The 16,023-nt window shown below is 38.6% G+C and overlaps 1 protein-coding gene across 2 annotated transcripts in view; it reads left to right on the top strand.

Annotated features, from left to right (window-relative positions):
• The window catches only part of Tbx19 (T-box transcription factor 19), a 59,567-nt gene that overhangs the window by 3,569 nt on the left and 39,975 nt on the right, over window positions 1-16,023 (top strand). The window lies entirely within an intron of this gene.

The following is a 16,023-nucleotide window of genomic DNA, read 5'->3' as shown; positions in this document are numbered from 1 at the left end:
TTACTCCTGACCTCCTGGCACTAGGTGGAATGAGAACAAAGCAGTTGCAAAAATCACTGCTATTTCCTTTTGAATGAGAGCTGATAGGAGGCAAAAATCTTGCTGTTTCCTGCTTTATTTTTTTCTTCATTATTTATAAATGTTTGTTTTTAAATTGATTTTATTTCCTGTTCTCTGGAGTTGAGCCAAGGGAGAATGGGTGGGAAAACAGATCCCTGCTGTGGGGCCAGCAGGAAGTAGGCACGCCTGCATGGTGGCCTTTGAACAGTCCCAGCATTTACACAGCTGTAGGTGCTGAGAGGACACTAGGCCACAGGTGGTCATGTCTCAGCCTGATATCTAATCACATACAAAGTGCTTTGTGTCTGTGTCCTTTTCTGGTCTCATGAGAGCCTTGCGATGAAGCAAGGATTGTCACCCACTGGGTAGTCAAGGAAATAGAGGCTCATAATTTTTTTCCACATACATGTAAAGCTATAGCTGTGGCAGTTGAGCCTAGAGTCTGGGTACCCCAACTTTAGCCTCCTTCATGACACAAGTTCCTAGCACGTCTCTGGTTGTACCTCCTGTAACATGTTGTAATTTCATCATCCTAGCCTTTGTCTTTTCTGTTTCAGTGTCTTTCCATTGCTTGTTCCATTTCCTACCTGCTGCCATTCCATCTCCCTTTTTGGCAACTTCCCCTGGGTCTATAGGATGTTTGTTGTTACTTGTGTTCCCTTTCAGCTGCTCTATGTTGCCTGGCCATCATTGGTGTCCTGTATGATCAACTGGAGTTCTTGACAGTCCAGGACCTCCAAAGAACCCTACAAGTGGAGTCTTTCTGGGTTTGCCTTTTTGCTCTTTACTCAGGACCATTTGGTTCATTTGAGTTCCTGCTTTGGCACCTCTGAACCAGAGGCAGTGGCTACTGTGATCTCTTTGCTTGTGGCTAATTGCTGAATTTTTCTTTCTCCTTCTGTGGCTAAGGACTCAGATGGTTTTTCTGAGCTGGTGAGGTCTTAACAGGCTGATTGGGTCAGAGGGTGGAATCAGTCTTCCAAAGTCCTTTCCAGAGTCTTTGATGGCATCTTCTAAGGTTCTCAGCCTGTCGTCCTCCAGGAAGGGAAATTATATGCTATCCTCTGTTTTTTGTGAGGTTCTGTCACATCCCAGGTGCCTCGGGGGACAGGTTAGAGTTCAGAAGGGCTCTAGTGTCAGAATTGCCATGAAGAAAGTTAGGAGTGCTCAGTTCCTTCTCTTTGGGTTGGTCACTGCAAGCTCCAACCACCCTGGCGTGATAGACCCAAAAGACTCCATGACCTCTTCAATGGTTAGACTTTTCTTTTTGGGACTTAAGGCCAAGACACCTTTTAAGATGTCATCAGGGCTGAATAGCAAAGCAGCAGTGAATATAAGCTTAGAAGTCAAACATCTAAATGTGAGCTGTGACTGAGTCACATATTAGTTGTGTCACGTTGAACAAGTTAGTATCTGGTACCTCATTTGCTCTTCTTGTTTAAAAACAGTGGTCCTGCTGGCTTGTTGCAGCATGTCAGTGAGATATGTACCATGTGCTTAACATGGGGCAAAACATAGAGTCTCAGTGAGGGGTAGGTGGTATTATATAATCTCAGAAATAGCTGATGACCCTTAAAGGTGATAGGGGACAAATATTTAGTACTATTATCTGGCCCTGTAGCCGCTACCATATATTTTCTCATGGAATATTTATAGTGACTGCCAGATGAGAGTATTTCTTCCCTCATTATAGAGAAGGAAGGGTTTATACCAGCTCCCAGCAGGAGGGGGTGGTGGGAGAGTGTTCTTGGTGAGAGATCACTCTTACATAAAGGCTTCTGTTTTGCCCTAACTCCCATGGCCTGTGGCGGGTTTGCTCAGGCAGTTCCAGTCTAGACACAGCAGTTTTTGGATGATCTTACCTTTCAGGATCTTCCAAACTCCAAAATTTTTCCTTATCCTTTGGTTGTTTCCTTATTTTTATTTGGACTGTGGGAGGAAGAAATCTGCAAATCTGCTGGAATCTAGTACCATGTAACATCATTGGTTAAAAGCAACCTTCTGAATGAGACAGAAGTGGAGTTAAGGTTGCAGATGTGCTTCCTGCTCCTGTGCCTTTTACCCTAACATGTTCATTACCAGGTGAAGAAGGAATCACTGCTATGAAAAGTGTTCATTTTGCCTTTTTCAATGTATTTGGTTGACTTAGCAACCTTGAATAAGAAAAGGAAAAAGTAATCCTTTGAACTCTAATATTTTTTTTGGTTGGTAGTGGGGTTTGAATTGAGGGCTTCACACTTGCTAGGTAGGTGTTCTACTGTTTGAGCCATGACTCCAGCATCTGATCTTTTATTGCTTTTATGAATTCTGGTTGTAAAGCTGGGAGTGAGAAAATCATTTTGCCCATTTCTTAGCCTCATGTTAAGGTGAGGGCTGGGAGTGTAGCTCAGTGGCAGAGCACTGCCTTAGCATGCACAAGGCCAGGAGTTCACTGTCTAGCAGCACCATTAAAGAAAACTTAGGGTGAATTTGTATGCCTTCAGAACATTGTGCCTATTCTAATATGATGAGCTTTTAAAAGACTTTGTTAAAATATGAATCATATTTTGTAATTGTTATAAATGCAACTAATTTTGAATGTTACTGATTACAGAACTAAATTTTAATATCCAAACATATATTCTTGAGTACAACTTTTCCTATCTTGATAATGTATTTCGTGTGATAAATGTTTTCTTTTTGTAAATTTATTTCAAAGAACATTGCAGGAGCTAAGCTGTGTTCTCTTCCTTCTGTCAGTTATTAGTTTTGCTTTTTTCCCTTTCAATAAATTATAGCATTATGAGCTTTCATAAATCTAGTGTTGTGTTTTATTCATGTCTTTTTCCAGGAGCTACTAAGCCACATAAAGAGAGTACCTTTATAAGAAAAGACCATGCCTTTAATCTGATTTCTTAGTGTGTAATACACCTTGTAGACACTTAGAGCTTTTCCCCTAAATGGCTATGTAGTCCTCTTTTTTTTTTTTAAAATATTAACATATACTAGTTGTATGAGAGGATTTTATTGTGACATTTCCATATAGGTACCTCAGTTAGATTTACTCCCTGTATCATTCTCCCTCTTCTCCCTTCCCCCACTTCTTAAAACAATTTCAACAGGTTTCATTGCTCTCTTTCCATGCAAGTGTTACAAGGTACATCAACCATATTCACCCTCTTTCACTCTCTATTCAATCTTGTATGCTCATGTGACCTTTGTCTTTCTGAACCTGATTTACTTTTCTTAACATGAAGTTCTTCAGTTCCATCCATTTACCTGCAAATGACATAATCTCATTCTTTGTGGCTGAATAATACTCCATTGTGTATATAGACCACATTTTTAAAATCCTTTCATCAGTTGTAGGGCACCTGGGCTGTTGGCTATTTTGAATAATCCAGCAATAAACATGGATGTGCAAATGGGTGTATCAGTATCCTGACTTACATACCTTTAATATTTGACTTGGGATTTAAAATGGCTCTGAGGGTAGTTTTTGAAGGTTTTTGAAAGGTAAGAAATTTCCTTAAGTGTTTATTTTGGAATATTCCTGTATACCTAACTAGTTTATTTTGTATAAACCAAGTTAAGTTAATTGGCATAGAGTTGTTTACCATATTTTCTTATTTTAATATCCGTAAGATTTTACCTTATTCATCGCTAATACTGGTTTTATAATAAAAGTTAGCTGGGTGACTCACACCTGTAATCCTAGCTACTCAGGAGGCAGAGATTAGGAAGATCAAGGTTCAAAGCCAGCCTGGGCAAATAGTTCACGAGACCCTATCTTGAAAACCCCTTAACAAAAATAGGACTGGTAGAGTGACTCAAGGTGAAAGCCCTGAGTTCAAGCCTCAGTACTGCAAAACAAAACAAAAAACTGAAAACAGTTTAATTTAACAAAATTTGCTTGAGCAAAAATAGGGTTCTAGCCCAGCAGCATTCTAAACTAAAGATGGTTCCAAATGTCCCATGTACAGTTATACTTATTGCCAGAGAAAAGGAAGTAACATAGAAACAACTTGATTGGCGCTTAGCTTATGGATATTGTCTGGTCATCAAGGAACCTGTGATTGGCTGACGCAGTTAACTTGGTTATAAAGGTGTACTCTTAGGTTACAATTGTTCACACTTTAAGCTAGGGTTCAGTTCATTGTGTATGGAGGATAAATTTGTCCATACTTATCTGTCAAGTACGGAGACGAGTTCAGGCCAGTTATTCTAGTTCAGCATTGGCATTTTGAGTCCTTTCTTCTTGCATGGATCAATATAACTGGATGTTAATAGATTTTTTTTTCTCTTTTTTGTGGAAGTAAACAGGTTTATTTAAGGCTGACCCTAAGGAAAATGAAGGATTGAGGAAGACCTCTCTGTCTCGACTCTCCATCTTTGAGGGCTCAGGGAATGCCAAGGGCTTTTTGGGACATAAGGGGCCTGGTCTGTCTCTTCAGGGCACCACCTCTTCCTCTTCTTAAAAGTCTCAATTGATTTGGATCTCAACCTCCTGGAGCTAGTATAAACAAGAGGAGAGAAAGGTGGCAGGGGGTGACGGGGTGGGGGTATTATAGAGACTATCATGTGAAAAGGATGGATCACTAAAATATTAGGGAAAAGATTGGGAGAGGAGGCAAAACTAAAGTCCCCAATTCATAAGCTCACATTCTAATTCTCTAAAGCAACCAACTTAAGTTTGTTGTTCTGGACATTTTTCTGTACTTTCACATTTACAGTATAAATATGGTTTCCATTACACTGTTACAGTCCCCACTGTCAAGTCTTCATTCTTACTTTTTTCTCATCTTTTTATCATTTTATTTGCTTTTCATTGCTTTGGGTAGATCTAGAAATACCACTTTCTGCTTCCTAAAGAGAACTGCCTTTAGTTTTTGAGTTCAGGACTGATGGTGTTAAATTACCTGAGCTTTTGTTTATCTGGAAAAATACTTGCCTTTGCTTTGAAAGATACTTTTTGTTGAGTTTAAAATTTCTCTAAAGATAATGCCTTAATCTTCTAATATGACTTTAGTTTTTTAGAGCAGTTAGGGTTAGGATAGGTTTACAGCAAATATGAGTGGAAGATACAGAGATTTCCCATATATCCTTTGCTCCTACACATGCATAATCTCACCAGTTATCTACACCTCACCACAGTGTTACATTTGCTACAACAGAGGAGCCTACATTAACCATAATTATCCCTCATCGTCCATAGTTTAGAGTTCATTTTGGATGTCTTACATTCTATATGTTTGGAAAAATTTATAATGACATGTACCCACCATTATAGTATTATACAGAATTGTTTCACTGTCCCCCAAATCCTCTGTGCTCTGCCTATTTGCCCCTCCCCTCCCTTGGCAGCACCTATCTTTTTACCATTTCCATAGTTTTGCCTTTCACAGAATGTTACATAGTTGGAATCATATAATATGTAGCCTTTTGAGACTGTCTTCTTTCACATAAGTTCCTCTCTGTTCTATCATAGCTTCATAGCCTATTTCTTTTCAGTGTTAAATCATATTCCATTGTTAGGAAGTACTGCAGTTCAATCATTGACCTACTGAAGGACACCTTTATTGCTTCCACATTTTGGCAATTATAAGGAAAGCTGCTTTAAACACCTATGTGCAGGTTTTTGTGTGGATGTAAGTTTTCAACTCTGGGTAGATACCAAGGGACATGATTTCTGCATCTTACTGTAAGACTATGCTTAGTTTTGTAAAAGACTGCCACACTTCTGAAGTGGTTGTACCATTTTGCATTCCCACCAGCAATGAATAAGTTAAGGTTACTCCACATCCTCACCAACATTTGGTGGTACTAGTTTTCAGGATTTTGGCCATTTAAATATGTGTATAATGGTATCTTTTCCACATTTGACAATTGTTACTTGCTTTTTTAATAGTGGCTACTCTAACGTGTGTAAGGCGATATCTTATTGTGATTTAATTTACATTTCATTGATGAATCTGTTGGCCATTTGTAGGTCTTCTTTTGAAAAATGCCACTCGAGTTTCTCTGTTCATTTTTACATTGTTACTTGTTTTCTTTCTATTGAGTTATTTGAGTTCCTTAAATATTTTGGTTATTAACCCCTTCTCAGAGGTAGGGTTTGCAAATCTTGTTTCTTTAGGATATTTCTTCACTGTGTTTGGTGCTTCTTTGCTGTGCAGAAGTTTTTGGTTTGATGTCATCATGTTAGTCTGTTTTTGTGGGTATGCTTTTGGGTTGTATCTAAAAGTGACTGTCCATATCAATGTCAGGGAGCTTTCCCCCTGTGATTTCTGCTAGTAGTTTCTTAGTTTTGGGTCTTATACTTAAGACTTCAGTCTGTTTTGAGTTGATTTTGGTATAACATGTGCAATAGTATCTAATTTCATATTTTTTTAACTTCTGGTTTATCCAGTTTTCCCAACACCATTTATTAAAGATGCTATCTTTTCCCCATTATGTATTTTTGGTATCTTTATTGAAGCTCTATTGACCATAAATGTGTGGGCTTGTTTCAGGCTTTCTGCCCAGTTCCATTTGTTGATGTGTCTGTTCTTAATGCTAGTACAGTGTTCTTTAAATTATTATAGCCTTGTAGTATATTTTAAAGTCAGGTAATATGATACCTCTAGCTTCATTCTTTTTGCTCAAGATTGCTTTGGCTATTTGGGATCTTTTGTCATTCCATATGAATTTTAGGATTGTTTATTTCTACAAATAATGACAATGGAATTTTGACAGAGATTACATTAAATCTATAGTTTGCTTTGGGTAGTGTAAACATTTTAATATTAATTTTTATGGCCTAGGAACATGAGATATCTTTCCATTTATTTGTGTTTTTAAAAATTTATTTCATCGATGTTTTATAGTTTTTAGTTTAAAAATATTTCACTTCTTTGGTTAAATGTACTATTACATATTTTAATTTTTTAATGCTATGTTCTTTTTCAGATAGGTTGTTGTTAGTGTATAGAAATTATACCAACTTTTTTGGTGGTACTGGGATTTGAATTCAGGGCCTCACACTTGCTAGGCAGGTACTCTGCCATGTACCAAGACACTGTCAGCTCCCTCTTTGTGTATGTGTGTTGGGTATTTTTAAGGTAGGTTCTCTCTTTTTGCCTGGGTTGGCCTCAAACTGTGACTCTCCTGATCTCTGCCTGCACTGTAGCTAGAATTACAGACATGAGCCACTGATGCCTGGCTATACCAATTTTTGTGTGTTAATTTTATATTTTGTAACTTTACTGAATTCATTTTTTGTAATTTTGTGTGTGTGTGTTTAGTCTTTAGGATTTTCTCTATATAGGATATGTCTCAGCAAACAGAGAACACTTTCCTATTTGGGTACATTTTCTTTTTTTTTTAATTTTTATTCATTTATTCACATGTGCATACATTTTTTGGGCCATTTCTCCCCGTCTCCCGCCTCCTCCCTCTCCACCCCCCCCCCCAAATTTTATTTTTCTTGCCCGATTAGCTAGGTCTTCCAGTACTATCTTGAAATGAAATTCTGCCCATTTACTTTTAATCTCTGTGTCTTTTATTAAAAACATATAGTTGGGTCTTATTTTTTAATCTACTCTGACAATGTTTGCCTTTTAATTTAGAACACTGACATTTACAGGGATTATTGAGGCTGGTGGAGTAGCTAAAGTGGTAAGAACCCTGCCTAGCAAGTGTGGGGCCCTGAGTTCAAACCCTAGTGCTGCCAAAAAATAAAGGGATTATTGATATAGTTAGATTAATATCTGCCATGTTTGTTACTGTTTTCTATTCAGTGTTCTTGTTTTTTGTTCCTATGTGTGTCTCCTCTTTTTCTGTCTTTTGTGGTTTTTAATTGAACATTTTATGGTTCCATTGTCTCCACTTGTTTAGCATGGTGGTGTAATGGTACTCATCTACTCTGCCACCTCTCTGTCTCCTCTCCTTCTCCTTCTCTTTGCCGCCTCCTCCTCTGTTTGCAATATGTATTCATAACTGTTCCAAGTTAAGTTTAAAATACCAGCATGTGTCTTACGGGGAGTGTAAGTGCTGCATATTAATGAAATAATCCTAATTCCTCCCACCTATCCCTTGTAAGCATACATTCTCCTTCTCCCTTCCCCATCTCCTTTGTTACTTTATTTTGTATTGAGCTGTTATTTTAAAATTTATATTCCACCCCTCCATTAACGTGAAAATTCTTGTACTGGTCTTTGGTGGTTACCCTCGATACAACATCATGCATCCTACCCTACCAAAGTACAATGTTAATTGGCATTTTTCTCCTTCTTAGACATTATAAGGATTTATTTCACTTTAACATCATTGCCTCCTCCCAATTTATATATCATTACTTTCATGTACTTTAATTCAACAGAAATTTAAAACTAATCAGAAATGTGTTATTGTGTAGTTGGGTTTATCTATGTCTTTAACCACTTTATTGCTCTTCATTCCTTCTTGTCTGAGATGATTTTCCTTCTACTCAAAGAATACCCTGTGTTATTTAGTTTAGTACAAGTCTTACTGGTGGCAAATTGACTTATTTTTTGTTTATCTGAAAAATTCCTGTATTTCGTTTTCATTCTTTAAGGGTAGACTGAAAGTGGTTAACAAAATCCTAGGACTTCTGAATGGGGCCAGAATAAAGAGTTCTGGATTGGGTATGGTGGTATCCATCTACAATCCTAGTACTTGGGAGGTAGAAGGCATGAAAAGCATGAGTTCAAGACTTTCCTGGACTACATGGCAAGACCCTACCTCAAAACAAATAAACAACATACAATGACAACAACAAAAACAAACAAACAAAAACCCAACCAAAATCAACAACAAAAAGTTGTGGGAATTTTAGGATAGAACTAGCTAGGAGGTTTGAATAAAGACTATTGGTATAGAAAGGATAGGAGTCATATGAGGAAGTAAACACTGGTTGGTGCACCAAATCCTTGAGTCCAAGAGCTAGAGTCACTTCTTGAAGATGAAAGGAGACTGATTTAGTCTTAATCTATTTAGCAGAGCACTAAACATATATTTGTGATTCTGAGAGGTAATACAGGTTGTTTACCACCATCACTTGCGGGGACGTAATGAAGCTGTCTATTACTCTGTTTATGTCTATTCTAACATCCCTCTCTCTAATACATTCTCTTCATTGTAATGAGCTAGAGTGATCTTTCCAAAATGCACTTTTCCATCACATAAGACAATGTTTCATACTTTGACCTACAAGACTTTGTATGGTCTTATGTGGTCTGGCTTCTACCTACCTTTTCTTCTTCATTTTGCCTGTATAATCTCTTGTCATATTTCTTCTTGCCCCTTGGCCTCTGCAATACTGTTCTACCTATATTTCTCCTGTTTGTCAAGTTACCTCTTAGCCTTCTGATTTCAGAGTAAGTCTCACGTCTTCCTGGAAGACTTCCTTGACCTCCATGACTTAGTTCCTTTGTTTTTCAGCCAACTCTAAGTACCATGAGGGCATGGGCTGAATCTGTTTTTGCTAAGAACTGTATCCCCAGCATCTAACACATCACCTAATGAAGAATAGACATTAAAGAAATATCTGCTCTGTCACCTAGCACTTGGGAGGATCATGAATTTGGGGCCAGACTGGACTACATAGACCCTGTTTCAAAAAAATTGCTGAATGAATGAAAGTATAAGTACATAAAGGAGGTTGGGAACAGACAGATTTGAGCCAGCAGACATATTTTGTTTACCCACACACAAAATTTAAACTGTCTTTTAATGCCTCTGTTGGATGTGCACCTTTCATTTTCCCCAGTCTCTGATATGCCCATCTTTTGCCAGGGTTGTCAGTGGGTTTGTGTCCCCTGGTTTAGCTACACGAGGGCATGGTAAATGTATGATTGGGAACTATAGGGAAGTCAAGGATCTTTTAACTTTGTCAACAGGGATAATCAGCCAAATTTATCCCATCTTGTCATTATTAGAGATTGCAGTGGGGATTTAAGATGTCATTCTCATAGTTGCCTAGAAACTCAGTGCAGAAGTAATTTTTTTTGTGTGATGTTACTGGTTTAAAATAATAGATATTTGGGGGGTCTAACTATAGTAGGTTGTCAGTGGCTTGCCAAAGCTAACCTTTCAGACACTAAAAGGGATGAGCTGGGCTGGCATGGAAGAGTGTCTTAAAAAGCTCTTATTACTTTGTATTGGAACTGACCCCAGACACTAATGAAAGAGTAATCCTCCCTGAATCACCTTAAAGCTAGTAATCTTCAGGTTGTGTGTTGGTGATTAAAAAAGAAAGGTAAGAGCAGCTGTCTCTTTGTTGAATTTAATTATGCCCAAGTACCTGGGCGAGTGTTAATTTCCTGGTGGCGCTGGCTGTGGGTGGAGAAAGGTGTTAGGTTTCTACAGGCTGCAGGAACTGAATGTGCAGATGTGGATTCTGCATAGTCTGTGCCCAGGGACCTGAGCACAGTTCAGGGGAGCTCAATCTTGTGAGCTCAGGTTGCGTGACTTTTAATTTCTGTCCTTTAAGTTGGAGACACAGGTCACTTTGTGCCAGAGGACACAATAGTACTATCAGGTATCAACTAGACTGTCACCTTAATTAATATCTCATCATCTTCTATTTCCCTTGTCCCAACCCCCGCCCCCCATCAACCAGCAGCAGGGCAGCTGTTGGGACTATGAAATAGAAGTCAATTTGTCAGGCAGAAGAGGAACATTTAGCTCCCCCACTCCCATCCCTTCAGCAAGGTTCAAGGCCCAAAATCACAGCACAAGGCATCTCCTTTCCTCAGCTCTCAGTTCCAAATATTCAGGTGGTGTCCAAGCATGTTTTCACAGCCAGCCTGTGATTGCAGACAATTCATCAAAATTAATGTCCCCGGAACAGCTCGGTGGTTGAACACTTACCTCACATTTATGAGGCCCTGCGTTTAACTCCCAGCAATGAAAAATCAATCAACGCTTCTGCTCATGGTGAACATGGAATGTCATTCCTTCCCAACTTGTTTTCCTTCTTGTGTTCGCTATGCTGGTGAATGGGCCTGTCATCCTCCCAATTGTCCAGTTGGATACCTGAGCAATCATCCTGGACGTGTTTTCCCTTAAGAGACATACCCAGTGGTGACTAATTCCTTTGTATGCTCTTAGTAGCTGTACCAGGTACTGTGCCCTGTTCTCCATCACCCCTGCCTATTCTCACTGCTTCAGGGATTCCTACAGCATCTGTTTGCCTACCTGCCTACAGTTGCATCACTCTCCCATCCAGCTTCCACACTGCCACTGATGGGCTCTTCCTAAATCCACATCTGATCAGGTGGTCTGCTTACTCAAAATTATTCAGTGATTCCTTACCACCTACATACAGCAGTGTTTGCTAAACTTCAATCATCTTAGCACCTTTCATGATTTTCAAGTTTTACCTCCATTATTGCTGTATTAGCATTTTAATTTGAGCCGCTCTTTTTTACATATTGTTTATTAATAAAAAAATTATTTATCGTGATGCTAGGTATTGAACCCAGGGTCCTGTGCATGCTAGGTAAGCTAGGTTTATCTTTTTACTGTGCCCTAAACAATTTATCCTTAAAGACATGGGTTTCATAAGAAGTTGCATTTGTCTATTGTAACTATTCTAATAATGAATATTAGTCTATATGCCACCTAAAATTGCTTCCTTGTGCGAAATGCTGAACATTCAAACCCCTTTAATTATTTCTAGTCTGTGGTCCACTGGCTAAATTTGATGTTATGTGAATACTCACCTTTTCCTGGAATTTTCTCTCTTCCTGGAATGTAGCTTGTCTCTGTGCCCAACCCTAACTTCTATTCCTTCAAGACTGAGCTTAAATATCCCATGCTCTGGGAAGGTGTCCTTGGCTCCTGTAGCTTAGAGTGGTAGGCTTTCTCTCTTCTGTACTTCCTTAGTCTAAAATTTCTTTCCAGAATTTCCACTGCAGAAAAGTTATCAGTTCCCTCCCACTTGTGATGTCTCCCTGAGGTCAAATGTGGTGCCTTGCACAATGGAACACTTGTTGGGTGAAGAAATGGGGGGAGAAGATGCTGGGGAAGTTGCCCCATCTTTCTGACCATGAGCCCCATTTTATAAAATCAAAGATCATTTGGCAAAGAACAAAGTTTTCAGCTCTTCTAGCACTTGAAGAAAAAGAGCTACAGCAAAATCAGTTGCCCACAGACACCAGGTAATTTGTGGCAGAGTTTAGAATCCATATTATTGCCCATTTCCCCACAGATCTCAACATTTCATATTTCTCCTGACAAAGTGGCCCATATTGGAGCAAAAAGGTCCCCAGTGATTAGGGTTTTCTTGGCCTTGCCATAACCTGCCCCTCAGTGGCTGGAGATCCTGGTTTAACCAACTAAAAAAGGAACTCAGTTTCTCCATAGCTAGACTTTCATAGGAATGAAATACAGCTGCTTAATGTGAGAATCAAACATGCCAGTGTCGGGAAAGAAGTGGTTCTAGCCCACCTTGTGCCTATTTGATTAACTTGTGTTGATCATCCTTGGGGCCTTCCCATATGGAAACTTTGCTCTAATTCTCCTCCTTTTTCTGGAGTGCTTCAGCCATGCCCTTTTTGAAGTGGGCCTGTGAATGAAAATCCAAATGTGCACACAAATTCTTAGGGGAAATTATTTACAGGACTCTGTTTTACTATACAACACACAATAGGATTACTAGGTAGTAAGCGTCCCTGTTACACACTTAGAAGACAGGGGTAAAGAGGATTTGGGTAATTAGGATGACTTTCATGCATGTGCGGGGAGCATCTGTATGCTGCTCATGCTTACTGGCACACGCTGGTGAACAGCTAGAGCAATGATTGAGGTGGTAGCTTATGGAAATCACATCATATGTGATGGAGAAGAGTGGAGATGTTCCTTACCTGGAAGAGTTAGTAGGGTCAGAACTTTAAGGAGTTCAGAGTTTTGCATGAGACCTCAGTTTCTCCATCTCCATCCTCAAATCTCCAGGGCCTAGCTTCTTCATAGTCTTCACAGAGTAGGAATTATTGTTTTTTGAATTTGTGTGTTTATGTGTCTTTCTTCTATTTGATTTAATACTTCATTGAAAATTCAGAATATGAGAGGAAGCATGGGTTTTGAGACAGGATTTGGCTACGTTGCCCAGTCTAGTCTTTAAACTCTTGGGTTCAAGTGATCTTCCCACCCCAGCTTCCCAAGTACTGGGACTACAGGCTCATGCCACAGTGCCTAGCCTCATGTAATATTTTACTTAAAACACGATACTTTTATTATTCAGTGTTTTAATTTTTGTCTTTAATATTTTTGGGTTTCTAAATGTAAACAATTTTTTTTTCATAAAAATTCCTGTTCTCTCAAAGAGAGCAAAATGTTTTAAGTCAGAAATGTTCTTGAAAAAGTCTTTATGAAATATTAGTTTTCTCTTAAAAGTGCCTCAACAAATATTGTGATGTCTTTAGATGTATGTAATTAAATAAGTTTATTTTTTAACATTAGTTTTTGCCTCATTACATCTTGCTATATTAAACAACAAATCAGCATTAATAATAGAGGATCTACGTACAATAGTACCAGCTTCTATTGTTTATGATTAAAACTAACATGGGCGTATGATATCAGAGACGAAACAATTTAGTGACTCAACTCTAAGATGGAGATATGAGGCTATCCTTAAGTATTGAAGATATGACATCGCATCACAAATTGTCTAAGATTTAACTCTATTTCAGGGAAGCATTGTCCTGCAAAGACACCTGCGGAGAGAAAATGAGTGATTTCTTCGTGTTTATAATATAATTTGACATCTTGTTTGTTGAATTACTTTCAGAGTTTTTCTGTGTGCAGGGCATATGGCTTTGGTCTCTGGAACCCTGTGGGGCTTAAACTGCAGGGTTTTTCTTTTATAGGGTTCCCTTCCTCCCCCTGGGGATGGAAGTAGGTGGGGGTCCCAGCAATGTGTTCGGGTGGACAGGAGTTTTGTAAGATTTGCGAAAGTATTTTAAACATAGGTAAAAAGTACTGTATTGTGAGTGATTTGTTTTCTAAAAAGGTTGACCATGGACCCTACTCAGAAAATATGTCAGAGACACAACTGTGAAGCTCTTACAGAATGATTCAGAAAGTAGTAACCTATTGATGTAAAAGACAGAATGTCCTATCTGAGAAAGTATTTATTTATTTATCGTCAGTACTGGGGTTTGAATTCAGGGGCTCGTGCTTGCTAGATAGGTGCTTTACTACTTGAGCCACATCCCCATCCCTTTTTGCTTATGTTATTTTTGGGGTAGGGTATTGTGGTTTTGCCTGGGCTAGTCTACACTTTGATACTTCTATTTATGCTTCCCACACAGCTGGGATAACAGGCGTGCACCACTGTGCCCAGTTTTTATTGGTTGAGATGGAATCTCATTAACTTTGTGCCTGAGCTGGCCTCCAACCGCTATCCTCCCCATCTCTGCCTCCCAAGCAGCTAGGATTACAGGTGTAAGCCACCCTGGCTTATTTTTTTAAAATACATAAAAGTTGGTCCCTTGCTAATTGGGAAATATCACAGGTATCATTTACTGCAAAGATTTGGCAGCATATTTATAAAGTTTAAAAATCTACTTTTTAAAAATATGAGGATACCTTCCCATCTCTTTTTTTTTCCCAACAAAAACTTTTTTGGCAGGACAATATATAACATTGTTACAGTTTGGATATGAAGTGTCCTCCCACAGTTTCATGTGTTGAAGTCTTGGTCCCCAGGTGGTGGATCCTGAGGGCTCTGACCTAATCAATGAATGAATCCTTTGATGGATCCATAATTCGATGGCACTATTGGAAGGTGGTGGACACCATAGGAGGGCCTAGTTGGAGGAAATAGGTCACTGGGACATGTGTTTGAAGGGCATGCTTGCCTCAGGGAGAGCAGCTTTCCTCCACCACATCCTTCTGTGATGATCTGCCTCACCACAGCCCAGAAGCACAAAGGCAAGTGACTATGGACTGAGACTTTTAAAACTGTGAATCTCAGTGTCTTCCTTATTAAAAAAACCAGAGTAGTTGCAATGATTCTTTCCACAGTTATGAATATTATATGAGATCATGTACATAAAGCATGAACTTAGTGTCTGGTGCACGCTAAGTGTTCAGTACAACATGCGTCAGGGAATAAGCTACTTCTTGGGTTTAAATACTGGCCTTACTACTCAATGGCTAGATTCCTGTGGGGGAGCTACTTAAACACTGTAAGCTTCCACTTTCTCACCCATAAAATAGGTGTAATAATGCCTTACAGCATTGTCACGTGGGTTAAAGGAATTGTAAATACGCACAACACATTTTATTCTTGTCAATTAGCAATTAACATTCTTGTCAATTAAAAAAAATTGATGGTCAGATATGGTGGCTCGCATCTATAATCTCAACTAAATGGGGCAGGGGCCAACCCTAGGTAAAAAGTGCAAGACCCTATCTAAAGAAAAAATGAAAACAAAAAAAGCTACAGGTGTTACCCCAGTGCTAGAATACCTGCTTAGCAAGCATGAGGTCCTGACTTCAACCCTTGGTACCATCAAAAAAAAAATTCGTTGTAAGAAAACAATTGTAGATATTCACACATATTTATTGTCCAGAATTTTATCTGGATAGAGAAACAGTAAATCTAGAAGAATAGAAGATCGATTAAATAAAACATGACCAATTTCATAAGATGGAATAAATTGGAAATGTCACAATAATTGCAGGAAAATTTTTTTGTTTTCTTTTTATAATTGCAGAGAATTATTTGATGACATGGGAAGATAGTCTCTAAACATTTTAAATTTAAAAATTAGGTGGAAAATAACAAGTCTTATTAGTGTTTCATTTAGTTCTATGGTTAAGAGCTTATAAGAAAAAAGCAACCTTTGTCCTGCCTTCCTCTCTTTGCTGTTACTTCTGCCTTTTGTCTCCACATTTCTGAGCATATTTATACAGCTATTTCTTGATTTTTCAAATTTTGACATTGTTTCCTGTTTTCTTATTATAAAAGAT

Source organism: Castor canadensis, chromosome 11, assembly GCF_047511655.1.
Source record: "Castor canadensis chromosome 11, mCasCan1.hap1v2, whole genome shotgun sequence".
NCBI lineage: Eukaryota > Metazoa > Chordata > Mammalia > Rodentia > Castoridae > Castor > Castor canadensis.
The sequence above is the reverse complement of the archived record's forward strand: the minus strand, read 5'-3'. Positions and strand labels throughout refer to the sequence as shown.